This window comes from Motacilla alba, chromosome 4A, assembly GCF_015832195.1.
Source record: "Motacilla alba alba isolate MOTALB_02 chromosome 4A, Motacilla_alba_V1.0_pri, whole genome shotgun sequence".
Taxonomy (NCBI): Eukaryota; Metazoa; Chordata; class Aves; order Passeriformes; family Motacillidae; genus Motacilla; species Motacilla alba.
This window is the reverse complement of record NC_052045.1, coordinates 18,517,288-18,545,054: the sequence shown is the minus strand read 5'-3', so window position 1 is coordinate 18,545,054 and position 27,767 is coordinate 18,517,288. Positions and strand designations below refer to the sequence as shown.

Below are 27,767 nucleotides of genomic sequence, written 5' to 3'. Positions count from 1 at the left end.
AATGAGGGACAGTGTAGGCTAAAGCTGTTTTGAGGGACACTTCCAGTAAATTTGAGACCAAGAAGATTTTCCTCCATTCAGTTCTGGCAGATATTCAGCTGCAAGCTTGAGAAGTTCCTGCACTGAGGGTCAGCATCTCTCTTTCCTTCCCCCTCTTCACATAATGCGTGGGAGACTGTGGCTCCTGAGGATGTAACCCCTTGCTGATTGCCAGCAGAGTTTTCACGGCTGCCGGGGACATTTCCACGGTGTGATACTGCACACAACCTCTGGGATTTCACACATTTATTCAGTGCTGTTGATAATCACTTGGTGTAAACCTGAGCAGTAAATGATTTTAAAAGACCCAGAGTCTTCATTTAAGGAACCTTCCAGCAGTTTGAGACTCAGAGTCCACCTCAACCACTGCAGTTACAGCGAAACAGTAATTGGTATTTGGAGAGATGTTGTTACATGATATTCAAAGGCATTTAACAGGATGCTATGTAAATATTACATTATTTTTGATTCATAATATGCTCATAAAACTTCTCTTTTTTTGTATCCTTCCCTATTTTCCTGCAATCACCAACCACATAAAAGTCACTAACTTGGAAAAATGTTTAATCTAAAGTCATTATATTCTATATCAAGCCTCAGAGATTACACAGAAATGAACCACACCATCCCAAAAGTCAACCCTTTGCCTCTGCAGAACTCTACCCTGAGCAGTAACTGCCCCAAATTCCAGAAAACAGATTACTGAATCTGTAAACACAGGGTACTCTCAAAAGCTTTCCTGATAGTAAAGCAATTGTTAACAGGCAATTTTGCCTTAGAAGACACTAAAAGCTGAATGCATTTCCAGAATTACACGTGCCCCAACACCGCCATTGCAAAGCATTTTTATATAGCAGTGCGGCACAGCTATTATAAAAGATGACATTGACTGCTCCAGGCAATATTTTGTCCTTGGATCTTCATCTTTTCCAGAGTCAGCATCCACATTTGTGCAAAAAAAGAAAAGGATAACAGGGTCTGTTGTACAAAAAGAGCTACCTGTTCCTGTCATCTTTACAAAATAAACCCCTCATTTCTTATATTTCATCTCCAATCGAAAATCTGTCATCCTGACAAAACTGAACTATCTTAGAAAATTATATCAAGATTTTCAAGCTTGACCTCTTAGCTACCAATCACCCAAGAAACTACTGCCATTATGACATACATCCAAGCCCCTTAGGATGCTTTTCATACTATTAGGAAGTCTAGTGTTCAATTTCAGCATTTTCTCATTTTTCCTCAATCAGCCAGAAGCAAAAAAAGTCCCTGAGCAACACAGAGCAAAAGAGAAAATTCTATCTCAATATCCACTTTTCTCACAGAAATCTCAAAAATAAATCAGAGGTGAATATATCTCTATAATTATTATTCACAAAGTGTTTCCAGTGAGCTTTTTCCTCATCTCTGGGAGATGCAGGGTTCTGCATCAATGTCAGACGACACGGCAAACTCACTTGCAAACTCTATAAAGGGTTGTGAATTCATCATTGCTTGGGGCAGTGATGTGGCTGGCAGTCATTTCCTGATCAAAATTATCTTCTGGAATGGCCCAGGACATAGAATATATAATAAAACACTGATACAGCTGTAGAGCAACACTTCTTAGAGGCTAAGAAGAGATTGGGTATTGTTTCTTTGCTTGTTTATGACAGATATACTGAGTCTCTCATTTAGGGTCTGGAGTTAGTTCTTCCTTCAACCACAGCTGATAGTCAGATGACAGAGCATTAAAGCTACAAGCTTGTAAAGTTTTAAAAAGAGATCAATTGGAAAGCATTCCACAAAAATTAAAGTATTTGTTTGTCTTACAGGCAGGTGATGCCATTTCTTTTGGCTTCATCCCTGTCAGGGGGAGCCCAGAAAAGTGAAATCCAGAAACATGAAACAGGTTCAGTTTTCCATCATGCCAGTTTATATGTGCCCATACTACAGCCAAGGGATGCTTGTGATGGACCTCACTGGTTTCACTGGTCAGGAAATTTCATTCAGAAAAACATGTGCCTATGTGCCATCCAACAGGCAGCAGAGCTGCATACAGAGAATCCCCAAGATCTGCCATCAGACTAATGAGCTTGGCTGCATAGAATGAGATACAGGTCTTTCTTTTTCCCTATAAAATGTCAGTACTGTGGAAACAGTAAACACCCTGTGAGATTAATTCATTTTACATTGCTCTGTAAGCCACTACACAAGCCAGATGTCATTGCTGAACTTTGTATTGATTAGTGAAATATGAGCTTTCCCAATATCTTGTAAAAATAGTGATATTAAAAAATGTGAAAATACCTGTAGAGATTTGGATTTGGAAATTTAATAAAAGTTAAAGACTTTGTACCCACAGGAATAGTGGCAGTGTTAAGCAGTCTGTCACCATGATATTTTATGAAAATCCTTTTGCCAGGATTTTCTTCTCCTGAGAAGCTGAGGGACCTCAGGAACAAAATGTAAACAGTAACTATCTGCTGCTGTGGAATGCAACAGGTGCATTGTTGATTGATCCATGTTAGGTTTTTCTACTTAATAACCAATCAAGGATGCAGCTGGCTAAGACTCTCTGGTCAGTCACAAGACTTTGTTATTCATTCCGTTCTATTCCTGTCTCACTTTCTGATGATTCCTCTCTCTATTCTTTTAGTACAGTTTTAATATAGCAATTTAATATAATATACATCATAATATAATAAATCAGCCTTCTGAAACATGGAGTCAAGATTCTGATCTCTTCCCTCATCCTGGGACCCCTGCAAATCTCACAACAGCAGTCTAGTGTAGAAACAACACCCTAAAGTTTGGATAGGTTTAAAAATATCTGGTTAGAAAACAAATCCAAAATTAATGATTCTGCTTATGAAAAAATAGAAATTCCCTCAGTCTGCTTATCTGTGTCCTGGCACCTTTTCACTGCCTGGGACAACAGCGAAATTGCCTCTCACCCTGCTGCACACACACCATCCTTCAGCTGGCAGCCGGTCACTCGTGGCTCAGCACTGCTGACAACATCATGGATGACCTGAACGAGGGCATCAAGGGCACCCTCAGCCAGATGACACCAGTTTGGGTGAGAGTGTTGTGCTGCAGGGCAGGAAGGCCCTGCAAGGGATCTGGCCAGGCTGGGTCCATGGGCTGAGGCCAATTGTGTGAGGGTCAGCCAGGTCCTGTCCTTGGCACAACCCCCTACAGCTCCAGGCTGGGCAGAGGGGCTGGAAGGTGCCTGGTGGGAAAGGCCCTGGGGGTGCTGCCCAACAGCAGCTCAACAGGAGCCAGGTGTGCCCAGGTGGGCAAGAGGCCAGTGGCACCTGGCCTGTCCCAGCCGTGGTGTGGCCAGCAGGATCAGCACAGTGACTGTCCCCTGACTGGGCACTGCTGAGGCCACTCCTCAAATCCTGTGTCCAGCTCTGGGCCCCTCACAACAAGAAAGACACTGAGGGGCTGGAGCATGTCCAGAGAAGGGAACGGAGCTGGGGAAGGGTCCGGAACACAGGTCTGATGGGGAGCTGCTGAGAGAGCTGGGTTGGCCTGGACAAAGGAGGCTGGGGTGACCTTCTCACTCTCTACCACTCCCTGGAAGTTGCAGCCAGGTGAAGGTCAGCCTCTTCTCCCAGGCAATCAGCAACAGGACAAGACGAAGTGGCCTCAAGCTACATCATGGGACGTTCAGGTTGGACACCAGGAAGAATTTCTTCACAGAAGGGGTTGTTGGAAGGGGCTGCCCAGGGAGGTGATGGAGTCACCATCCCTGAAGGTGTTCAGGAAATGACTGGACTTAGAAATTAGTTCCATGGTCTAGTTGACAAGGTGGTAATCATCAAAGATTGGACTTGATGGTCTTGGAGGTCTTTTCTGACCTAAACAATTCTGTGGTTCTGTGATCATATGTATTTACTGAAGAGCTGGCATGGCAGAACAATAAAACAATCACTGTAAGTCATCTTCTCCTACTAAGATAAGCATTTTTAAAAACTGTGATTTTTTAAAACCATGATTTCTGAGGTGTGGGCACAGAGACACGTGAGCACAGGCAGCCCAAACCACAACAGAAGAGACCCCTGTAAGCACACAGTGCTTACTGCTTCAGCAGGAGGGAGACCACGTGCCCTCCTGGCTATCTCTTCTCCCAAATTAGCATCGTTAACACAGTATTCACACCTTCTGTTTCCCAACCCACAGGAGATTTCAATCAAGTGCTGCAGGCAGACATATTTGCCCTGCCACCGATAAAAGAGCCAGGGGGAAGCCCTACCTTTTCCATTGCAACTCTTCAAAAAATTACTTGAAGCCCAAATCTCTCCAGCCTACTTTGACAAACTAAAGCAACACAAACCACACAACCCAAACTGGAGAAATAAAAAAAAGAACTATCATAAAATCTGCAGCCAGCAGCAGACAGGGACAAAGTTTAAATCTCCAGTTAATAGCACCTATTACTTTCAGGGCTCACCACAGACTAAAGAATTTCATCTCACTTTGAAAAAAAATACTGTTTCTCAGGCTGAGGACTTCATCAAGCACTTCCACAGCCTGATGAAGTCAGGGTCTGTCTGACCCTTCAGATGCCCCTCCCGAGGTCCCAGTGGCACCACCCCAGACTGTCACTGCTGGGACCAAAGCCCTTCAGCAGTGGCAGCTCCAGTCACGCACCGGGTCCCTGCTTGTCTTTCTGCACACCCCACACAGGACAGGTTTCCCTCTATGGCTCAACCCCAGGTGTGCCATAAACGAGCTCCAAATACCTGGTTCTTTTAAATCGTGGTGGAGGATATGATAACAGCTGAAACTGATGCCTCCAGGGAGGGACCCCAGCAAAGGAATCCCTGAGCTTTTCTGCCCTCACACTGAGGACCCATTCCAAGGTGACATTTAGTCTGGGGTCTTGCTGCTGTTCACCAGCTCCTGCAGAGTCTCAGAGTGCCTGGCCACCTCCAGCCAGCAGCAGAGGCCCCATGTCCTTTGTCAGGTGAAGGGTCAGCGCTAGTTCCCAGCCCTTGGCCCGGGGCTCTGGCCATCTCCCCCACCCAGGGCACAACCTGCAGCTCTCATTGCAGCTGCACACGGAGCTTCCTGCACCAGGAGCATTCCTCAACTGTAAGCATAACATCCTCTTATCATAACCATGCTCCAACCCAAATTCCAAGAATCTCACATTAAAAAATGCACACTTATCTTTTAATATTTATAAATGAGTACTTCAAGATAGTAAGACTTGTTTGTTCTAATTTTTGCACCACAACTAGAAAGCATCTGCACTGTGAGATAGCAGTTATAACTGTGATTTAACCAAATTTTGTTTGCAAGTAGCACAAGGTTATCAATTCAGCAAAAGATTTTACGGCATGCCTCCACAGTGAATAACCTCCAGAGAAATAAACAGTGGGGAAAATAACCACCTCCTAGGTAAAATGTCAATTACCTTTAGCATATTTATAATTTGGCTTAACGTAGAACTTGGAGATTTAGTTTTGCAATGTTTCTTTTAATTCAGCTTTTACAAAGACTTACATTCTTTTTCCATGCACCCTCTCTCCATTAACAATCATTAAAGTAATATCTGCCTAACTTGAAGCATGGTCTGACTTGGCAGCATGACGAGCAGTCCTTCTCTGTGCTTTCCATCGTGTTTAGGGGTATAGGCTGCTGGGCTGCATTTGTATACATTAGATGAGCACAGGTGTCCCTACTGCTAAGATATCAATAAAACATTCTTTTAAAAACAAAATGAATCCACTCAACCTAAAAAGGAGTCTAAAATGTTCTTAAATAATCATGGCATCTTCATTTTGAAAAAAAAAAACAAAAACAAAAACAAAAACCAACAAAACCCACAACTTTTAAGCATCCATGGCTTAAGTATTATTAGGATTTCTAGAAGAAATATTCTTCAGCCCCAGCATAGCCCATGTTTTATTCAAATTAGCATTACACCTAAGAGCTTTAGCACATATTTTCTTCTCAGGCAGTCCTCATTACTTTGTGACTGTTTCGTATCACTCCTAAATAAGTGTCACCAGCTAAATGAATAAAGTGAGCCACACTTACAGATGATTTATACAGAACTAAAACATGTATCAGGAGGCATATTGCTACCCTGAGTCTCTGGATATAGTTCCCTATGGCAGCAAAGGAGCTCTGTGCCTTTTTGCCCTGAATTTCTAACGAGATAATTTGCATATGCGCACACTCCTGAGCTCTGGCACGCACAACTTTGCACAAAGTTGGAAACCTCCATCTGGGAAAGGCACACTGTGTGCCTCACCCTGTTCTGAACATCCTCTGCAGCCACTGCAGGCATCACTTGGCACACTGGAGGCACTCCTCTGCCTCTGCAAGGAGAGGGGAGAAAACAGACAGAAAGAACGATGCCCAGTCTTATTTAACAATCACACACCAAGCATTGGAGAGTTAGAGCTGTAGGGACCTGTGGAGTCACCTCCATGAAAAGAAGCACCCTTTTTCTTACTGGTGAGGTCAAACAGTGAAGAGCTGGATGCTGATCACCAGTCATGTCAACTTCCCTTTGGTCCTTCACATTATCCTAAAGAAGTCCCAAGGACTCCAAAAATTTTGTGGATAACATACCAAGTAATAACCAAAAAAGAAAATACGTGAAGAAAATAAGACTCTGAAAATAATTCTATCAGTCCAGTTGGCCATCAGGTGAGGATAAATCAAACTATGGTGTTGGATGCTGGAGTGCCAGAACCCTGGTTGCTGAGAATTTTAGACTTTCTGTGCTGACAGACACTGACCCCCAAGGGAACACTGCATTTGACCTGAAGCCATGGAGAAAGTTTCCAAAAGTGAATTATAGAACTAAGATTATGGGTGTGTAGTTTGATTAAAAGTGTATAATATCACATGATAAAAAACTTGGAGTTTAAGGTTTTAGAATATAGTAACACATATAAAGCAAGATAGAGGTTGTAAAGCAGAGGCTGGTCCTTTTTCTTTACCTTCTTCTTCATAAGTTTAAGTGGTGTTGTGGGGCAGTGATGGCAACAGAGGAAGCATCAGATGAAGGACTAGCAGCTAAAGGTCTAACACCTGTAGCATCCCTCATCTTATTTAGCTGCTCAGTACCCCGGATAATATATTCTACATACTAACAGAGGTATTTTTAAATGCAACTTCAAACCTAGCATTTATAAAATTGACGTGCATTTTTCAACTTCCTTCACACAGTTCAGACCTTGTTTCAGATTTGAAGGAATACTGGAGAAAACAACCTGTAAATAAAGAATGAACCCCAAAGCAACCATGAAGATACAGGGAGAAAAGCCCCCCAAATATTCCACATAACTTCTCCTACTGCTTTGGGTCTCTTCCTTCCCTGTGTGGCCATGATTTTCATAGATTTTCAGCATCACACTTATCAGATTTTATTGCAATCAGCTCTAAACGCCACAGGAATCTGTCAAGCAGCACGATCATATAAGGGCTCCTATCCACACACAAGGACTTTTCCCTTCATCTTGCCACACTGCAACCATCTCAAGGAGGCAGAAGGGAGAGAACACAAGCTCCTACCCTATCAGGTACAAGGAGTCCTGTGAATAAACCTCAGGACTGGCTCAGAAACAAGCATGTGGCTGTTTGTGCTAAGCTAAGCAAAGCAGTGGCACGAGGAAAGGCCAGCACTTTTGGAAAGAGGCAGTTACACAAGAAAATTTGCCATCTTGTAAAATTGTCCTTTCCTCACCCACATGGTGTTACGCATAGCCCCCACTGGGCTGTACTTAAACACATTCACAACAGTCAGGCAGACATGACGTTGATCACTGCTGCCAGGATTTATTAGGATTATTATATTCTCACCCTGCTTTTTACATTATTCTCTAAGCATCTGCTATTTGCCACTGTTGGAGACAGGATACCAGGCTGTCAGTAATTGTTAGTGTCAAGGAAACAAATGGACTGCTCAAGAAAAAACTGTGAAAAAAATGAAGGCGGCAAAAATAGCGAGAAAGAAGTAATCAAGGTGGAATTATAGAGTCTCAGAGATGAGGTCAAGGGGTGCTAAATAAATAATAAATACCAGGGTAAGCACTGAGGGGATAGGAAATAGAAAGCAACACCCCAGTGATTGGAAGAGGAAAGATTTTGCTCTGTATTCCTGCTAGAAGGGAAGTACCTCAAGGGCAGAACAATGATCAAGCTACAGAAAAGACACAGATGAGGCAAGGAGCTGGACAGGAGCATTTTGGACGGGCCACAAATATTAGTCCAGGAATTGCATGTGGTCACCTGGACATGAGACCCAAAGCAGCATCATAGAGCAATTGCTAGAGGACTGAACTCCTAAGGAAGAACAACAACAACAACAAAAGTATTTAAACACCAGCAGAGACCTCAGAACCAATGAAAAGTATGGTAAAACGAGTGCTCAAAAACCAGTTCTGCAATTTACTCTATCTTTGTCATGGATTTTATGAATACCTCAACAGCAACCTGTTCAGTCTCTCCTGGAAAACATCACCCAGTGGTCACCAGGAAGCTGAACCTGAAAGCAGCAGAAATCATTGTGCCTGCAGGGCCTCCTGAACCTGCAATGTGATGGGAACCTCCAGCAGCCTTTGGAATAATCCTGAAATTTTTAAATCTACTTAATAAAGGGGAGGATGGGGGGTGGAGGGACTAGCAACTGTGCCAGCACTGCAAACTTGTTTTTTGCAAACAGCTCAGTGACACACCACACACCGACTGTAAGAATATCATTACCTGAAATTACTACAGCACACTTTAAAGATCACTGATAATTGACAAGATGTAATTTTAATGAGGAGCCATCAGTGAATGGAAGCGCTTTTAACTGGGCCTACAGAGAAAACTTTCACAGCCCAATGCAACTCAGAACTGGCTTACATGATAAATATTACCAAACTCAGACAAGCAGAGTCAAACAACTCAGTCGTCTCCATGTGCCCAGCCCTATCAGAGCTCAGACACTGTAACAGAGAAAACACAAGGTTACTTGTCTAGGATCAAAGAATGCAGTGGGGAAGAATCCACCCCACTACAGAAGGGGGAATTGTTACGTTGAAAGTTGGAGAATTGAAAATATATATGGCAGTCAGAGCAGAAAAATGGAACACAAGGTCCCAGGGCCATGTTGGAGCTGTAAGATCTAATGACACTTTTAGATGTTTGAAGAGAAGCAAGGTTAGAAACATCATGTTGGTTTTGTGTATGGTGCTAGAGAGAATATTAGTAAAATCTGGGATTGTGCTGTCCCAGAGAAGCCACCTCTAATGTCCACAGCTCAAAAAGATGCTGAAAAACACAGAAATGCATAGAATTTAAGTGCCTGAAAACAGATTGCGTGGAAAGGGTTTAAATTATATGATCTCTTCAGCAAAAAAGAAGGCTGAATAATGATTTGTCCACATCATGGGAAATGATTTGCATTACCAGCAGGCTCCTTAATTAAGCAGACAAAGGACGAAGATGATTCAACTTATGAAACAAGAAAATAAACAGATTGGATTTATTATTTTATAAATCACCAGAAATAATTACTCACCAAAACAACTACCCTGAGGATACCTTTGAGATCCAGTTATCTGCACTCTTTAAATAAGCCTGAATATTGTTCTGAAAGGCAGGGAGAAGTTGCTGGGTGAAATTTTCTATAGCCTGTGTCATCAGGATGACCCCAAGGATTGAGCATGCATCGCAGAACTGAGGATTGCTAGAGAATATTTGCCATATTCACACTACAGTGCTCAGACCTACTTGCTTACATGAGGTTTTATATTTGCACACAGGTTTAGAAAATAGAGAATGAGATGATTAACATTTAAAAGCAGTTAAGTTATCAAGACAAGAGAGCTGTTTGGTACATTTCTTCCAGCATTCAGCTATTTGATTGTTGTAAGCCGAGTACCTAGCACTGGGTACCATAAAATATAAAAAAATCAGGCTTTTTCAAAGGGAGTGCATATTAAATTTAATCCATAACTGTAAGAGTTTCAGTAGATGTACAATAGCCCCCATTAGAAACATTAATATTACAGTCTTCCAAATAACAATGTCCACAATAACTGTGTGCAAACCACTATTTATATATTAAAGTGTGGATAATTAATATGCTTCTGCATTTTATTATTTTTTTCCTTTGCAAGCAATAGCTGTTCTAAAATCATATATGTCTGCCCAGAGCTTCCTGAATGTCACATATGCTGAAAAAGAAAAATTGTGGTCAAATGCTGCAACTCTCGGCATGAAAACATGCTCCAAATTCCACATTTTGGCTGAAACAAGCCTGCTGGGTAAACCTCAAACATAAAATTCTTTATGGCACAAATCCCACTCTTCTGGTCTTCTCTCTGCACCAGTAACTGCCTGCATACAATCAAGGTGCTGGGAAGTGGGCAGGAGCAGAAGATCCACAACACCCACTGACACAAAACATGTACTATCCACATCAGTCTGTAACTGACACAGATTTTGCCACTTTGGTTTCACCATAAAGCCTGGAAAATACAAGTCTGGTAGCTAAAACTTGTATTGAACAAGCATGACCAGCAATGCCAATCAAAGAGATGGTTTATAGAATCAAGTAGCAATATTGAGTCCCAGTGAGCAGAAACAGAACAGCATCTGCTCTTGGGATGCCCAGGAGCAAACAGCAGCACACACTCCACAGCCCCACTCCATCACAGCGACTGACTGACAAAGGCACTCAATTCAGCAAGACAGAGTTCAACCTGCAGGGTCAGATCCTCCACCAAAGGACCCAGGAGCATCCCAGGTGGGGCCGGTGGTTTGCTGAATGTGGACTGAGAGCAGCTGCTGTTGTGAGGGGTTCATCTCACCCAGTGCTGCTGCACCACCCCCAGACCCAGCCCTGAGCCAGTCATGCAAGCTCCATCCATGGGACTGGAGAGGACTGGGCATTTCCAGCCTGCAATTCATCTCATCTTGCTGTAGACAAGGGTAATGGTTCCCTCAGAGAGCATTTTTCTGTGCTGCGAAGAAAATCTAAACATGGAGCTCCAGCACCAATGCTTGCAGTGTCAGATTAATGCCCTTCTGTCTGTCAGAGCCAGGTAATTACATCTGTAATGACCAGTGAGATCTTCCACACTGTCACACCTAACGAAGCTGGGACAGAGCAGGGAGACCAACTTTGCCACTGCTTGAGATGGAATCAGAATTTATTACTTGTCATCTAATATCTGTGGAGGGAAAAAAAAAAATCAAAATACAGAAATTGATCATAAAGGAGCCAACTGGTCATGAAGGAACCAGAACATGTCCTGGTCCAGAAGACCAAAGTGATGATCAGAGTGTGTCCTGGCTGCAGAGCAAACTAGCTGAAGTAGTTACTGTGCAACTCGAATTCATGGACCATGACCCAAGGATAGAAAAAACCTTGGCTGGCAGTGGGGCTGATCTGTATCATGTCCTGGCTCACCCCTGAAGTGCAGCTTTGCTGTGCAACAACCTCCCTCCTCTATTTTCCCCTTTATTGATTGTGCAGAATTCATACAATATTTATAGCACAGGAGGAGCATCATAGTGATGGGGGGGGTGATGCCATTTCTCTAATGTTTGTTGACTTATGGCTAGAATGTGCAATTCGACAGCTGAGGAATGTATCATTCCTATTCATGCTGCACTGCTCAGAAGTGCTCACATTTCAGCCAGTGTCAGCTGAACAAAGGTAGCCAGATCCTTGGACACTTGCCACTGCAGCTATGTAGTAGAATTATGGTGCCTTGAACATTTTATGATCTCTGATGATAGCAGCATTTACACTGGGCTGATGGTTCAAATTAATCTGATTTTCAGAAGTTACAGCATTTAATTAAGATTGGTAATAAAAATTACAGCATTGAAGGAGCATTATGACAGCATCTGTCCTGATCCGGGGGCGGGGAGAAACAGTCAGGATTTTTTTAAAAAGCAATAAATTATTAAATTTGGTTAGTCACAACCAAAGAAAATGACCTTCTGGAACAATAAACAATAGGTAGCAGCTGCCTCATCTTTGGGGTGGAAAGACACTTGATAATTTTGCACCTCAAAACATTTCTTTGATGTGTTATAAAACCCACTCAACAATACAGATCCCTTTCTGTACATTTTCTAAGCAACTACATCCTAGCACTCCATTTTTACTTTTATTGCCTTTCAGACTGGTGAGAGCAATATAATGATTCATCATTAAAGCACTCCTTAAGCAGCTTTGTTCCTATTTGTTGCTATATATATTAAATAGAAATTGCTCTTTGAATTCACCTCTAAAGTCAGACTCCGTTTTTTTATCTAACAAGAATGATCTCCAGTCATCATCTGAATCTAGCAAAGTGAGAAAACCTTTTGCATAATATAAATATCTGCATTCACTAAGAGGAGACTGATGCCACCACCTACCGTGAATGCATTTTCTAAGTGGTACAAAGCCAGATAGATTTCAAATGCAGTCTCTTAAAGACACTCCAGGCACTCTCAGAAAGGAACAGTTTTATCTCCAACTCAACAGTTTCTAGACCACAGGCTTTACTCACCTGTAGCTGGTTTACAAGCAGCCTACAAACCATAAAAGTGCAATGGTTGCTGAAAGAGTGCAGGTACCTAAAGACAGGCCCTTGTTTAAATCCCTACAGAAGCCAGGGAATCACTCCCTACCAAATACTTATTTCTTTGGCCTGTCTGTTACCCATCTCCTCACCACCTGTGACTGATGAGCAGCACATGACTCACCAGCTATCCCAGCATGGCTGGGCAGGCACAGCACCTAAGGGATAAGGGCAGGCATTGTCTCCAAAAGGGCAAACCTGCAGAGATCCCAGCATCTCTGCTGCCAGGCCAGCATTGGGCCCATAAGAACACCAAATTTAGCCCCGTGTTGCAGAGGGGGCACGGTGGAGAGTCCCTGCCCTCAGTCTCCAGGGTGGGCAGAATGTGACTGTCAGGGAGAGGAAGTGACCAGTACAGCATGTGTGACACAAAATGCTGTTCAGCTCCCATTTAATAAATTATAATTTTTTTTTAATTACCATTATTAACTCTAACAAATAGCTCTCAACTTCCACATAGTTAGATTTTAATGCAGAACTTTAGTGCTGACCAGAAAGGCTGCTTAGAAATAATCAGTGCTTCAAATACACCGGTTTGATTTCCTGAGCAGATACAAGTAAGGCTTTAAGGAAGATATTCCCATCCACTTCTTCAGAACACAACACATAGAAACACGCCGCAAGATTTTGCTGTTCTTGTAGAAGGACCTCTTGATAAAGACACTTGCTAGAACAGAGGCACAAAGATGACCAAAATAGTTGTTGGCCAGCAAGTGCCCAATCCAATTCTGAATTTTGAAATCTTGTTTAAGAGCCATTTTGCTTTGATTCAGCCAGTTCTAATCACCATTCTGTCTGTGTGCAAACAGCAGTAAATGGGATGACTAATATATATTCTTTTCTAATGTTTCCTGCACAGACAATGGTGTTACTTAATGCCCACCACCTTTTATAAGTGCTGTTCCAGAAAGAAGTTATTCAAATGACCTTATACCAATTCCACACTGGTGAGACTCCACTGAAATGTTCATACATTTGCATTTTCACCACTCCAAGTGAAGCCTGGAGATTTTTCTCCTCTTTGTGGGAGAAATAAGAGTTGCTATGGAGCACTGGATATCACCTAGTGTGTGGGTAAGAAGGGATCCTCTTTCTCAGGACAGAGAGAGCAGCTGCTTCCCAGGTATCATCACAGCCTCCATCCCTGGCAGGGATTGCGGCTTCTTAATTCATGCACAACAACAAATCCACCAGACCCACTTCTGCTTCTGCACCTCCAACACAGAGATCTTGCAGAGCAGAAGAGGTCTTCTCTACAGGATCCCAGAGGAAGACATACAAGTGTCCTGTTCTGGCAAAAAGAGAAGGAAACATGTTCTTGACTGCATTTGGGCCCAAATTAAAAAAAAAAAAAAAAAAAAAAAAAAAAAAAGCAGGAGATTCTACTCCAGACTTCCCTATGAGATATGTCAGTGCTAAGTCAAACACAGCGCAGCACCCCTGGGGAAACTGAGGAGGCAATTACAAACACTCTGACAAAAATGCTCAGGTAGCAACATTTTCCAGTTAAGAATGTGTTGCTACCTGAGCAAAGAAAACAAAATTGACTAAAGAGATTTACAGTGCAGATGACAGGGCTGCTCTTTCTCCTGAAGAGTGCAGTCATGAATGATACATTTTTTCTACCAGGGTGCCACAGAAACACTTCTAAAACTGTTACACAGCAATGGCACTGTTGGCTGTGCTGTATCAATCGCTCTGCAACACCAGGAGCGAACACAAACCGCTCTCCATGTGATGCAGATGTGTAATCCAGGCAGCACCTTCCTCTTCTGCACAGCCAGCCTTCCTTGGCAGGGTCTGCACTCAGGAGCCAACAGGCAAACCTACATATGTGGGTCAACCAGGCCAACAAAATCAAAGAGGTATCCAATGTCCAACACTCTGCTTTTCCAAAAAACTGGAAACTTTCCTTTCAGCTGAATCTTTACAGAATAAAACTCCCACTTGAGGTCTCAAGACAAACCAAAAAGAGCATGCCCTGATGGTGAGAAGGTAACAGTATTAGCTGCTGTTGATTTTGTTAGGGATTTCTCAAGAAGGCAACTTTGAAAACAAGCCTAAGTAAATTTGATGCCATTGACAAATTTTTTTCTCCCAGGTATTGGTGCAAAAAATCCTCAAGCAAAGATTCTGGGTGGTAAAGTAGTTAGAGTTGAACAAAACTCCTCTCCCCAGGGCTGGGAAAGCAAAACAAAAATCCCAGGCTCATACACTGCTGCTTCTAAAACAAATTTCCTTCTCTACTTCCGAACACCAAGATCAACCCTTAAGGACCTCAACATTCCCTCTTCCTTAGGGAAGATCATCACCTTTTTTCTTACTCTTAGTGTAATTTCACTCCTCAAAAAAAACATCAGCTCCCTGTCAGCAGCATTTTCCCTCTCTGTGTGGATGCCCTCTGTCCTCCCCAGGTCCACAGGAGCAGAATGAAGGGACCTGTAGAGTGCACTGTGTCCCAGTTTCTGAACCAAAGCATAATCCAACATACTGCAGCCAACCTCATGGAAAGGTCACATAGCAGGAAGAAGTAAAAGCTCCCAGGTGCATTTCACTGAGACAGAGGGTAGTTTGTTTCAATTAAGTGCAACAACTTTATTGGCATTCAGAAAGGGTATCACTCAGGTATCCTTTGCCCTCTCCTCCCTGCTGCACACGAAGAAATCACACACGTATTTTCTGTTTGGCATTATAGATTGCAAATTAAGCCCAGTTCCCATGGAAAATTTTTTTTAAATTGTATACCCCAGACCAAGGAGAGGACTGTATCCCCCCAGAATAGATCACGGCATATTGCACAGCAGCAGCACCTACCTCTGTGAGGCGACAGAGCCAGCAAGTCAACATAATTCCTCTTGGCTGGAGACATTTACCCCAGCTCAGGCAGCCGGGGCTCTGCTGCCATGCCTGGAGCTTCGGACACACCAAGAAAGCATCTTCTGTGAGCAGCACGGCTCCTCTCACACACCGAACTGCAGCGGCGGCAGCCTGGCAGAGCAGCAGCAGTTGAATTGCTGCACATGTATCTCTGCAGATTATTTCCTGCTCGAACACTTGGCGTAAAAGCAGATGCTCTTAACCCTCTGGAGGCCTCTGCCTTTGTCCCCCCTCGGCAGAAGAAAGCTAGCAACTCCGAATATTCTGCGGTGAGGCTGGAGAGGAATGACCGGAGACACGCAGGGCATCTTCCGAGAAGTAGTCCCAAGCTCGTGTTAGTTGCAGTCACTTTGTGCTCAGGGAGCCAGGCATTCCCACAGCAGCCCCCTGCATCCCCAGCCAGGCATCACACTGCATCACCCACTGCAGAACCCCAGGCTCCAGCAGAGCACCGCTCGTAGCTCACGCAGGAGCCCCGGCGAGGGTGGGCTGGCCAGAGGTCTGACCCTGCTGCTGGAGGCCACGGCCGGGCGGGCGAGGAGGTGACACGAGAGGAGCACGAGTGACGTGGCGAGCCCAGCAGTGTGACCCGAAGTCAGGCACGCCGGGCTCCTGCTCGTGGCACAGGGCTCTGCGGCGCCGGGCGCTGCCCCATCACCCGCGGGCACCCGCTCGGCACAGGGCACGGCGCTGCCCGGTGGCACTCGGCTGGCAGCGCTGCTCCCTCTCACAGCCTGCGAATGTGACTGGAAAGCATGGCTGAAAACATGCTACAATTAACAGGAGGGAGGGAGATACTATTGCTCTCCTGCTAGTCTTAAAGGCACATTGCTCACATGTGCCTGTTGAGGATGCGAGCGCCCGCAGCTGCGGTCCCGGCCTCTTACCCATCTGCAGGCGGCCAAGAAGCCCAGGCAGGAGCCCAATCCGGGGGTGGGGAGGGAGAGCACCCCAGGAGTCAGGACGTGAAGGGGCAGCTAGCAGGAATGCCTCCATCCGGGGCTGGGAGTGAGGCCCGACACACCACCGCTGTGCTGGGAGTCCGAGCAAGCCCCTGTCACCCAGCCCGACTGCTCACCCCTGTCACTGGCACCCCCACCAGCAACCCAGCCAGACATGGGGCACACAGGCCACTGTCCTCCGAATCCCACACGGCACCAGCTATTTTTTCCAGTATCCCCTAGGACCATGGTGTCCCTCTCTGGTCTTGGCAGGAGAGTCGGGTTAGTGGCACTGCTCCCACTGGCCCCAGCAGCAAGTGCAGTTTTGCACCTTGGTTTACACAGCAAGGCTATCCCTTCTGCACAGGCAGAAGCTGAGGCACTGAAACCCAATGTGTCACACATCATAAAGCTGTGATGAGTTCTGCAGGTCTTAGACTGGCTGTAGCAACTGGGCCATAGCCACCTCCTTCCTGCCCCAGGACTGTGAACCAGCTGAATGCCACATATTGTCTCTTTGCTTCTCCTCATCCCCTCTTCTGAGTGCCTTAGGATACACTGGTTTGTCTTTCATCATGTCACAGCACAGATACAACAATAACAATGCCAGTAAGTCCAGCCCACATCAAGCTTTTCCCTCTCTTGCCCCCATACAACTGGCATCTGAAACTCAGAAGTCAGCAAAACAGGTGATTTACCCTCTTAAAAATCTCCACTTTTTTCTCAGTAGCAGTTGTTGCCATAGATAACATGCTTTTGAGCAGGACAAACTAGTGTGAAGCCCTGAACCTTGTTAAGCTGCTTTGCGTCACACAGCAACCCGTTAGCACCTTTGATTCTCCAAGGCCATGGAGACACCAAAATTAACCTGATCAATACCTGCCTCCATCACCGTGAGGGAAGCTGTTGGCAGTGTGGATATTTTAGCCTGAGCACACAAAGCCGAAACAAATTACTATGGTGAAAAGTAAGATAAGCATCCTGTAACTTCATTCCTGAAAAATAGTCTGAAAGGGAAGGTACCTTAACACAAAACCAGCAAGTACTTACCACTGATGCAAGAATGCATCACAGCAAAACAAATACTTTCTTTCCTGTAGGGCTAGTACAGAGGGGCTATTAAAACATGATCCCCTGATGAAACGAGTGCAATGCATGTTTCGCTGCTTCCAGGCCATGCAGCTTTGTGCAAGAATACCACAGTGAACTAATTCCAAATGGTCTTTATTATGCATTGCATATCTTAAAGAAAGTCTTTTTAACACCAGACCTACAAAACATGTATAAGTAGCAATCAAAATGCTAGGCAGAGACACTTAAGGCTTTATGCTCCTGAAGTTTCTCCCCTGAGTATCAAAGATCAAATTTGTTCTCCAAAAGATAGCTGAGGATTTCTTGAGTTTAATGCTTCCTGAGCTCATTGATTAGCATGCAAACACAGCACAGTGACTTCCAGAACATCACTATAAGTATCTGTCCTGAAAGAAGGCAGTCCTCTGCAGCACATTCAATGGAAATATTCTGTGTACAGGCACTATTATTTTTTAAAACTACAAGACCTGATGGACCAACCAACTTTAAATTCAGAGGAAATGACTGCCTGTTAAATTCATAAGATCAAATGCTCATTTGAGTTATTCCATCTTGTACAACAGAGTGCTTTGGGGTGAGAAACTCAGGTCAGCAGGGTCATATCTTTCTGTCAGATACCAGATCTGCCTCTAAAAATTATGCACATGCTTGCAAGGGTAGAATTTTTTTTTTTTTGATTTGGTGTAATATGAGACTTCATTCTAAAAAATATTTGCATGTAAGGAAGCCATCATATTGGGAAGTGTCACACTACAGAAAGCTGAATCATTAAAGACATCTGCAAACAACTGCAAGACCAAAAACTCACATCACAATTGTACTAAACCGCATATTCCACCAAATATATGTATTCTTATTAGACTGCACTGCAAAACAATCCTTCTCAAAGACTTTAAATGCATAACAAATAAATGTAAACTGTAAGAAAGACATACTTCATTAAAGTGGGGGTTTAAAAAAAATATAAATAACTTTGGAAGTCAGAAACCTGACTATAACTATTCCCAGCTTTCAGAAACAAGTTTCAAGTGTACTGCTACATGATACCTGAGGAATAAGAACTCTAAAACCTTTTGAAATTCAGAGTTCCCAGGTGGTGGACATGTCCATGCACACAAAACAAGCAACTACCTGAGACAGCAGGCACATTCAAGAGCATCCAGCACTCCGACCCTTCTGGGACTTACAAAAATAATAGTACTAGTTTAAATGGCTACTTTGGAAAAAAAAAATAAAACTGAGCAGGGGCAAGAGAGATGGAGGCCTGGCAGGATGAAACTGTACCCACCTGCAGGGGTCCTGTAAATATTGTGGCTCTGTCTGCTCAGAAATCCTGGAATACTGACCTCAGCCTTCATGTTACAAAATTCTCATGCTCTACTCCTGACACTCAACATCTGACCTCTCTTTAGAATTATTCTTTTACTGCTCTCATGTAGCACATGAAGACTAATTCATCTTCCGAGAAATGGTTTGTGCCCTGCTGTTACCAAGTTGCAGAAAATCATGGTTGGTTTGTGGCAGGTAAGTAAACAATTCATACATCATGTAAACCATTCATGCATCTATTGTCAGCTCATCCTTCAGGTCACATGTAAAAACCATTACAGGTGGGAGGAAAGGGCTCTGTACTGTACAGTGTGAAAAGCAATGTCAGCACAATTATTTCACCCTTCTGGAGAGTGATGGGGTTGGCTGGAGTTTCACTTGTGCACGTCATGCACTGAAGCACTGCATTGGCCTGCCCATACAGGCAAGCACCTGAAGTCCTGCAGGTAACAATGGCAAGAGCAGCACTGGAAGAAGCCAGGACACCCTGGGTAAACAACAGGCAGGGAGAGTGTCCCTCCTGAGCTTTGCACCCAGTTTTCTTACACACAGTAGGAGCCATACTGAGTACAGTGAACAGCTCCTCTACAGACCACGAAAATTTGACCAAGTAAAAAAATTTGGAAAATAGTGAAAGCTTTTCTAAGAAGGACATTTCACAGACACGTCCAAAATCTGTAAAGGGTAATTGTCACAGCACATGCCACAGTCAAGATGGCCACAATACAGAGTATCAACATGCAATTTCAAAAAGCTTTAAAGTATCTCCATACAAAATAACACCATACCACATCAGAAGGCTTCAGCCATCTGCCCATACAGAATAACATCCTCACACCTCAGAAGACCTCACGCCTCAGCCCTTCTTATTCTTTAGCCCAGCCTTCCACAGCCCTGGTGCTGAGGCACTGCGCCTGTGTGCCCTCTGTTCCCTCTGCTGGTTCTCAGCACCCCTGGGCACTCCATGGCTCGCTGCTGTCAGTGCTGCTCACCTGCTTTTCACAGCTGTGCCCACGGGGGATGAGGCTGGGCCAGCCCCATCCCAGTGACCCCAAACCGTGTGCCTACAGGCAATGCCTGAATCTGTACTCCCTACAAGCTCTTGGCTACAAATAAATTGGCTATAGTCTCTGGCACATGCCAAGGCTTCCACCCCAGGGTTCCCTGAACTTGCTCTCCAGGCTGCCTAACAGAGCAGCTCCCAACACTTTGTATCACCAATCACCCTGCAGTTTTTCCTATCAGCCCCTCCAATAACCAGCTACTGAGCACCTACCATGACCCTTGGATGTCTGGAGTTCAGAACCACTGGATTCAGAGTGAGGGGGATCCAGCCAGAAGAGAAGTGCAATAGCAGATACCAGAGCATGGAGTTTGGGAAGCAACAGCGCTGAGCTTTAATAGCCAGCTTGCTCAGAAACTACCTCCCAGCCAAACTAACGAAAGGAGCAACCAAAGCATTTACAGTTTTGAACACTCACACACACATTATCCGGGTGAGCCACCAGTCCTAAGGTTTATTTATACTGGAAAAACTTCAGAAGTTCAAAAAAGGCATCATTATCCAAGCCAGCCACACTGCCAGGCTGCAGCGCCTCAGTGGGAAACATCATAGGACCAGTGTGCAGTGTTCACCCAAGGAGATGCGCGGTGACTGGAATGGGAGTTCACTGCATGAAAAAGCTAGGGACATCAGAGACCCAAATATCCTTTCAAACATCCTATTTGCAAGACAAAAAAAACACTCTTTTGACTTGGTCTATTTAGAAGTAGATATTACTGATTATGAATCTTTAAGAGATCAGCATGATATTGTGGTTTTTTGCAAGGTTTTTTTTGTTTTGTTTTAAATCAGTAGTTATGTTGTGCTTGAAAATATTCCGTTGTATTTAGACATTAAAATCCCACAGTCCTCCTTCTACCTGTGATTTAGAAATCGAAGTATTTGCACTGTGAGTAAGGTTTGCAGAATTCAATGAATGTGTTGGCAAAGAGTCAAAAGAGCATGTTTGGACAGCCTGGGGATTATAAGGTCCCCCCAGCTGCCTTTTACAAGATAGCTGGCTTCACCTTTACCAAGGCTTCCTACTTGAACTACTTTTGAGAAATCAGTCTTGATTTTTCCAAAATTTTCAAATGTATTTGAGAAATTAAACACTAAAATAGGAACACATCAGACAATAATCTTATTTACTGAACATCCTTTGTAGTCAGAGACAACTGGGCCAAACCCTATAGCCAAAATCAGTTCTGGTATCTACAAGTACAAATCAATTTATTCAGAATTAAGCTCTCAAAGAAGACAAATCATCATTATAAATGGGGGATGATGGCTCTGACTGTGGTACTTCTTTCTGATTCAGTAATGAAAGAAAGGTAGCAGCTACGAATAAAAACCCCAAAAGGACCCAAAGAGAAAATAGGCTGTAGCAAAGTGACCACCTGGGTATTGGAAAACAAACTCTCCTGAGATTCAAATACAGCAAGAATGATTAAACATGGATACAGGGCCCAAACTACAGGAAGTAGATCCTCTGTTTCTTGGTGCAGACAAAGTGAAGCTTAGAAGTATTTTAGGAAGGTGAGCACTGGTAATAGCTTTACTGTAGGACAACTAGGTTAAATTGAGCTAGGATAAAAAGGAGTGAGACTGAATTATTTAAGCTTCCTTTCTGGCCATATGTGCTGTGAACAGCTGATAAGTCGTAGGAAGAACATGCTACTTTTAGATCTCTTGACTTTCCTGCACCAGGGTCCTCGTCTCCCTGCTGAGCCAACAGGGAACCAATGCCTACTGCAACTGGGAAACTGGGGAACATGGGTTCTCCCTCTGCCTCTGGTGCTGGCTGGTGAGTTATTTTGGGCTAACCAAGTCCATAACACATTATTTAAAATGACCTCAAGATTCCATTCATATTTGGAAGCATAATGCCAATAATGACAATGCAGCTTAGTCCCCATCAGCTTCTGCCTGCATCAACAAAGGCACCAAAACCAGGAAGATCTGTCCAGGCACCCGTGATGAGCAAGCTCTGCATTCAACTGGGATACACAAATACCAGGGAAATATTGTGAGGAGAGGTCTTGAAGAAACACTGTCCTAGTTAATGCCAAAAGAGGAGCTCATGTGCCATCAGCTTCAGAGCAGAGCTGCACAGGCTTGGGCCCCAGAGAGCCAGGGGAGCACCCCAGTACCCAGTGGCACAGGGAGACACAGCAAAGTCATTGGACAGCTTCTGGCACCCTCCCCACCTCATCTTCCTTCTGGGGATTTTCTTTGTCATGAAATTTTTCCTTTCATCAAAAATGTCACAAGATTTTATGGCCAAGTTCAATTTTCTATTTTTATCTGTTTTACTTTTATACAGTTTTGGAAGAATTCTACCATACCTTTGCCAGAAATTGATAAATATTGTATCTGTTCAAAAGTCCACAGGATGCAACACAGAACAAACCTGTCAAGCCCATGCTGGGACTAGCAGATTCACACCTACAACTTCCTGTTCCACTTCTGGAGACCATAGCTCTGATGTGCAGCCAGAGGACAATCCCCACCTTTCCTTTGCCTTGCTGTTGGCTGCCCTGCTGCTCCCAGATGCAGCATCCCATCCCCGGGACTCCACTGTCCCAAATACCAGTTAAAAGGCATCTCCATATGCAGGGTATAACATGTTAGCACTGACCTCGTGGAAAGAGAACCAATTTCAGCACCAAAAAGCAGTTAGCAGACTGTGGAAGCAGCGAGCCTTCCCTTCTCACAGAACTGCATTGGGAACCTGCATGCTGGGGATGTCCCTCTGTCTCTCAGCTGCAGCATGAGCTTATCCATGCTTGGGCAGCTCCTGATGGAGTCAGAGCATTAAAGAGTCAGTTATTTAAACCTGCAAGGTCCAAAAACCCCAGCTGAGAAAGTGAGAGAGGAGTGATATCACAGCTGACACACCACAGCAGAGAAAGGAGACCTGCTCATGCAGGGCTGAAGAGGGGCTTTCTCATACAGCAGCTGTCAAAACCTTGTTCTAAAATGGTTCAGTAAGCTCCACTTCAGCCTTGTCCTAGCCTGGACAGCTGGGGACAGCTCTGCACACACTTCAGTTTCCCTGGGAATTCCAAGAGCTCCTGTGCCCCCAGGGATCCTGCAGGGAGATGACACCATCCCCTTCTGCACGTTGTGAGGCCCCGGTGCTCCCTTTGACACTCTTGGCCAGTGGGTAGCAGAGGGAGGTGGGGGGAGCACTGCAGAGCAGCCCAGTGGTCAGGGGCCTGCTGAGCACACGGTGTCCTGAGCTCTCTGCTGCCCAAGCACACAGCCCCCTGTCCTGGGCTGCTGGGGGGCCACAGCTGCTGCTCCAGCACGGGCTGAGGGGTTAGTTCAGCGCTTTCCAGCTGGCCAGAGCAGCACTCTGTGTCCCAGCCCCTTGGCAGGACACTCACTGGGGAGCTGTGATTGCTCAGCCTGAACACATTAACCCAGGAGCACTGCAAAGGTTCATCTGAACCGGGGCTAAAAAGAAAATTACAAAGAAGCTTTGGCAGAAGGGTGAAACCTATCATTAATTTTAGTAGTGAATGATCTAAAATATATAAACACATTGTCCTTTTATAGCAGGACTGGGTTTCTCTATTGCTGCCTTAAAAATGTCATGCTAGCTCCACCTAGCACACGGAATGCTTCTACTAGCACTGGGGAATTATTCAGGATTAAGTATGGCCACTTTTGCTCAGTTTGATCAACTGGGTTTTTTTTACAATTCAGACTAATACTTCCATTTAATTCTTTTCATCATCTCCCACAGGAAAAATATGGGCTTCAGCTAACCTCTCAAGAGTACATTTACTAAAAATGCAAAAGATTTTACAAATAAATGAGGCAGAAGGCAACACTTTGCTGTACATCACATATATTTTAAAAGTCCATTAGAGTCCTCTAGATTTATTGTGCTAGCAGAACTCAGATGGGTATTAAATACAAGTAAAATTTTGTAGGTTGATGCAGAAACCTAGGTGACTGATCCAAAATTGCCTGGACAATAAAAGTGTTCAGGCCACCCCTTGCAAATACTGACTAACAACTCATACCTTCCAAGACCTGCTGGTCCCAACTGCAGCAGTGTTATCTCATTAAAAGTTTCTGCTCAGTCACTAAGCAGTACAACCACTAAAACAGGATTTCTGGAATATTAATTCCAAAGGAAGACAATCAAACATAATGCTACTACTACATCCTACCTATTTTTTTGTGATTGGCTCTCCACTAAATTTAACAAAAGAAATCAGCAATCAACAAACAATATTTTGGCAATAGACAGAAATAGAAAAGTTTTGGAGAAGGGGCAATCCTTGAAGGAAGACATGCACTTCCCTAGAGAAATCCAGGAGGGGTTACTGTGGAATCTAAGGGGACAACTTCCCTTCTGAACAATGTGAGCAACCAAAAAATAAATCATTCAGGGGATATTTTCCAGTGTTCTGTTCACAAGTTTAATGAGAAGCTTTCTGCCATTCAAATGGCTGGTCCTATGAGCCAGACTGAGCTGTCTGGGGCATATTCTTTTCTGTCTTCTCCCTGAAGTCAGAAAAGGCTGGGGAGTTTTGAGGGGGTCACATGAAGTTTAAGGTTTGCACACCACTCCAATAGACTCAGGACTCTGTCATTCAAGTGATTTGTAGTTCAAGTCCATGGGCTTTCTCATCAGAAGGATCATTACACTTTTTCTGCCCTGAATGACAAACACACCCACAGCTGTGGCACTTCAGATGGGGCTGGAATGACCCTTTACAAGAGACAGAGCAGGGGCATTCACAGAACACCCTGAGCCTCTGCAAACCCACACTGCCAGCTTGGCCAGCTCTGAGTTCAAACACTCCTGGTTAGGGGCCATTCCGAGGTTCTAGGAACACAGAATTTGCTAAGAAACCTGCAGACAAAGGGAGAATGATGGACATGAGTTACTTGGATTTGTGAAAAAGAGGACCTAAAGCAGATTGCCTTTTACAATTACACAGCCACAGGGAGACAGCACAGCAACAAAGACATGGCAGAAACAGAACAAAAGCCATCACACATCCTCAGTAGAGTGTATTACCCACAGGAAGCAGGCTCCTCTGTGCAAACACTAGCAATCAGACTTTCAATACTTTCATTTTCAAAGAAAACTAACAACATAGAGAAAACATTTTGAAGATTAGGCCTTCTGCAGATATAAGAAAAAGAGCTGATCTAGACCTTAGTCACAGCACTGAATAACAGCAAACAGAGTCAGGGAAACACAGATCAGAGCACACTCCACCCACAGGGATTCAAAAGGTGAGTCCATGCCTGAAAGCTGCACTATCTCTCCTCTGTGGGAATCCTGCTCCCGTTTTACAAATGCACATCCCTGCTGCACACACGTGGAGCAGCCTGAGCCCATCTGCCTGGGTGGCTTTCGGCCCACACCAAGACATGTGCCAGTGCCACCAGGGCAGGAGATGGGGAGTGGCTCTGCCTGCAGATGGGGAGTATGTGTCATGAAATGAGTGCCAGCTCCTTGGCAGGAGCTGCTGGGCTGATGGGGTGATGCCACATTGATAGCAGATGCTGCTAACACCTGTTGATGGGTACAGCACTCTTTTTAAAACATCAGCCATGGGAGGCAGGGAAGCATGGGCCTTGTAGGCACAGATAATTGTTTTCCAGGTGCCAGTAAACAAAGGAAAACCTGTGCTGCAAGGTTACAGAGTCAGGCAGGACATAAAGGAATTTGCATCAAACAATAGCATCAATCCTCAAGGAAAAGAAGCACCAGTCTGAAGCTATAGGACCCAGAGCAATGGACTTCATTGCTTCCTGTAGAGCAGCAGCAGAGCAGAAAACATAAACCCAGTAAAGTTTCAAAGGGAGCTGGGTCTAGCACAGAGACCAGACTTCATTCAAAGATTCATTCAAAGAATTTTAGCTCTTCCTTTTCCACATCACATTCTTGAATATACCCTCTGCTCCCATTCTTGAATATACCCTCTGCTCAGTCTGCTTTAGAAACTCATTCTTTACTAAATCACTTTAAAGGAATATTATTTTTCTTAGACTGGTTCATTCAAGTGGGACACTGAACACTGTATTGAGGTAGAAAGGGAACTGTGGCTTCCAGACAATAAAGCTTTCCTCTCCAGAGGCAGTGTCAAAAATAATCTACAGACCTGGGCTGTGGCTGCAAAGAACCCCTGCACCAAACAAGACATGCAGCTGGTCAGTCTACTTTGTATGTTAGGGCAGTCAGGATTCAGTTTGCAGTGGACAAATAAAGCATGAAACAAATTTATGTTAGGGTGCCTTCACTGTGCACCTCATTTCCTTGCTTCTTGCTGCATTCATGTTAATATACTTTTCCTCCACTGCCAGTTTCTTTTTAAATACCCACTTGGAGCTGCTGCGAGAAGGGGTGTTTTCATTACAGATTCTCAATTAGTCTTAAATTACTAAAACATCCAAATTTCAAATAAGCACTTTTTTCTTTTCCTTCAAGATCCTATCAAATAGTGCCCCAGTTAATTATTGTATTCTGACTGAGTTTCAAAACTCAGCTTGTTTGATGCCACAAAAGCATAAATCCCAAGGAAAAAAAATCCCTGGAAATGCAGTCCTTTTCTTCTTTTATTTCAAATTGGTTTTGTGCCATCAATGAAATCATCCTGTGGGAAAAAAAAAAATTACATTCCAGCCTTTGGGGAGAGACTGAACAGAAAAACTTTTAATATGCAAAGTTCCAAAAGCAACAACAGAAAAGAGGTTTTGGGAAGGAGCACCTCTGGCTGGCCCTAACAATAGCTTTTGTCATTCCCCAGGCTCCAGCAGCACAGTCGGGCAGCTGGCTGCATAATTTAACATATAATATCTTATGCATCTTGATCTTATCAGAGCACTTTACAGAGGCTAATGGAAATGGTAGAATAGGCTTTGGAGACCTTCTACAGCACTTGCTTTAAACTGCCTGGGTTTACACAGCATCCAGTCAATTACCTAATCCCATCTACAGACATCTACTGTCAAATGAAGCAGAAAGTAAAAGGCATTTCATAAAAGCATGGATGGAACAGAGATCAGCTGACCATGAACAGCACATGACTGTTCAGTCATTCATACAGTGATTTATTTAATACCCTCAGAGTTCATATTTCAGAAGTCCTTTTTTTCCTAGGCTTGCTTCTTCTTCTAAGGCTTGCTATTGTAAAGATGACAGCACATTTTGCTAGCAAATAACTGTGAAATACATCCTATTTCAAAAGTTTACTACAGAAAAAGTTCTCGTATTTTGCCATAACTAACAAAGAACAGAAAAGTGCCATTTGTTTGTCTTTGGCTTTTATCTGTTAAAGCCATGCAGAAAGAATTGGAGACACTGAAAATAAAGCATTCATACTGCCTACAAGCAGTGCTGGAATTACATCTTTTCATGGCTGCTTTTTTGACTCAAGCAGCAGTCTGGCAGGGCAGACATCATGCCCAGAAAGTTGTTTTTCCCAGGGTGAGAACAAACCCTTACACTCTAGCTGTTCTGACCTTGCAGCTTTCCCACACACACGGAAGTTGACTGCATGATTTGTAGAATATCTCAAGTTAGATTTTTTTCCCCCACCCAAAGTTAATACCTGTGCCAAAAATAGATCAATGTGAATCAGCTGAATCTAGGAAAACAGAGAAAACAGGTCTGTTGCTAAGCACAATAACATCAAGAAAACTGCACTCATTGTAACACCATAATTATCACCACAGCTGTGCAGAAGATAATTATTTCCGCTAAGATGTGGCAACCTTTACAAAGATAAGGCAGATACTTCCACTTTCAATCACCCAATGCAATACCTGCAATTATAAAAAGATATTAGACAGGTGAAAATAACTTGATTAACTTTGTGCATTTTTTTTATA

The 27,767-nt window shown here is 43.9% G+C and overlaps 1 protein-coding gene across 12 annotated transcripts in view; it reads right to left on the bottom strand.

Moving 5' to 3' along the window:
• HTR2C (5-hydroxytryptamine receptor 2C) overlaps positions 1-27,767 on the bottom strand; it is a 259,463-nt gene that overhangs the window by 205,516 nt on the left and 26,180 nt on the right. For 10 of the 12 annotated variants that reach the window (XR_005259908.1, XR_005259913.1, XR_005259903.1 and 7 more), the window contains exon 1: positions 15,435-16,329. The exons of 1 other annotated variant lie outside the window; for it this stretch is intronic. The gene's annotated coding sequence lies outside the window, so the exon portion shown is untranslated. Of the gene's footprint in view, positions 1-15,434; positions 16,337-27,767 lie in introns of those variants that run through there. One more of the 12 variants, XR_005259915.1, reaches the window with a different exon arrangement.